Genomic DNA, 2,319 nt, shown 5'->3' with positions numbered 1-2,319 from the left:
GTGGTAGCGGTCTGTACTTGTCTCAAACACATTTGTTTAAAGCACTGGTTCCCCACCCCCCAAGGAGGGGAAATAGACCTCTGAAGAGAACCATCTTTTTTTAAAAAAAGCTTGAACTCCTTCCAACAAGCCTGTACAGTCGTACCTTGGTTCTCAAACGGAATCCATTCCAGAAGTCTGTTCACCGTTCGAAAACCAAGACGCAGCTTCCAATTGGCTGCAGGAGCTTCCTGCACCAATCGGAATTCGCGACGGACCTTCGGCTTCCGAACAATGTTCGCAAACCGGAACACTCACTTTCGGGTTTGAGGCATTCGGGAGCCAAAACGTTCAAGAACCAAGATCTGACTGTACAACACATTGAAAGCACATCATCCCCAAAGAAGCATGGGAATTATAGTTAACCCCTTCACAGAGCTATAGTTCCCAGGGGTCTTCGCGGGGAGGGGTGCTTGAAAGGTATGGTATGTACGCAGCCTGGGAGACCTGGCTTCAAATCCACATTCTGCCCCATGACCTTTGGCCAGTCATCTCTCAGCCTACCTCACAAGGGAGTTGTGAAGCTATAATAAAGGTAAAGGGACCCCTGACCATTAGGTCCAGTCATGGCCGACTCTGGGGTTGCGGCACTCATCTCGCTTTATTGGCCGAGGGAGCTGGCATATAGCTTCCAGGTCATGTGGCCAGCATGACTAAGCCACTTCTGGCGAACCAGAGCAGCGCACGGAAACGCCGTTTACCTTCCCGCCGGAGCGGTACTTATTTATCTACTTGCACTTTGATGTGCTTTTGAACTGCTAGGTTGCCAGGAGCAGGGACTGAGCAACGGGAGCTCACCCCGTCACGGGGATTCGAGCCGCCGACCTTCTGATCGGCAGGTCCTAGGCCCTGTGGTTTAACCCACAGCGCCACCCGCGTCCCGAAGCTATAATAGGGAGAGGGAAAAACATATATGCCACCTTGAAAGGGAAGATATGAATGTAAAAATAAGTAAGAAACCTAGTAGCTTGCTCAGCAGGAAGCTACTTTGGGGATTTTGGGAGGGCAGTTTCTTCCTCCTTTTTGGCAAATGCTTGACTACATTTACCAGCACAGCTTATATGCCTCCCTCCTCAGTTTGCCTTCACTGGTCTCATCAGTTAACCAGATCTGCAATGCACTCACCTCTCCCTCTTATAACGGAGTCATACTTGACGGGCAAGACTGCCTATACAGGAATAATCCAGGAAGCAGTAACTTTGAAGGGAAATGGTCCCAAACCAACAACAGATTGGGAAAACCATGGCAGCGAGCAAGATCAAAAAATAGATTTAATCTCTCAGTTGAAGTTCCCATGAAAAGGCAGTTTTCATTCCCCCCACCCACCCACCCCAAAAAAATCTAAATGGAAGAATATTCAGGGCTGCCCTAGTGATGCACCCCTGAACCTGTAGAGACGACTGCTGGCCAGTCTTTGCTGTGCTGGGACGATTTAGTTCTTTCTTGGTTGGTTGCAAATACATCAGAGCTTTGGCAGGGAATCTTGAGAATGAGAGATGTGGGTCAGACTGTCAGGTGGCATCGGGGGGGCATGGAGCATGAGCCCCAGGGAACCAGCAAGTTTGTGGCCTCTGTACCAACATGGACAACCATAGAGAACCTGCAAAACACGTTAAGGACATACCACTTCTCCCCCAGAGAGATGAGCATATTCAACACTTATTTTATGCCCTGCTTTTCCTTGCAAGCTCAAGGCAACAAACCTGGTCCCCCTCACTTAATCCTCACAACCGCCCTGTGAGGTAGGTCAGGCAGAGAAAAAGGAGAACTGGACTAAGATCGCCCTGTAAGCTCCATGGCTAAGCAAGGATTTGAAGCTGGCCCTCTTCCGTCGTCGCCTGGTGCTCTAACCCAGCCATTGCCAATCTGGTGTCCTTGAAACTTTGCTCTACAACTCATACCAGCACATGCTAGTCAGAGCCGATGAGAGTTGTAGTCCAAGACATCTGGAGGCACCGGGCTGGTGAAGCCTGCTCTAACCATTGCACCACGCTGCTGCTTCTCTGCTGCTGCTGTTGGCAGCTGGCCCTGGTGTCTCAAGTCGCTTATGATGCTTTAAAATGCTCCTTCATGGTTTTCATTTGTTTTTTTCATTTAAGAGCCTCTAAGCCCAGGCTCCACAGTTTTGCACACCTGCTCGCTTAGCGAATGGGTGGGGAGTAAATCATTTTCCGTAACATTGCCCGCGGTAACTTTCAGAGCTTGTGTGTTCCGATGTGAAATCCCCAGGAGGACTTGGCTCCCGGAGACGGTTAAAATCCACACCATCAAAGTCCCTTG

Source organism: Podarcis muralis, chromosome 13 (genome assembly GCF_964188315.1).
Source record: "Podarcis muralis chromosome 13, rPodMur119.hap1.1, whole genome shotgun sequence".
NCBI lineage: Eukaryota > Metazoa > Chordata > Lepidosauria > Squamata > Lacertidae > Podarcis > Podarcis muralis.
The sequence above is the reverse complement of the archived record's forward strand: the minus strand, read 5'-3'. Positions refer to the sequence as shown.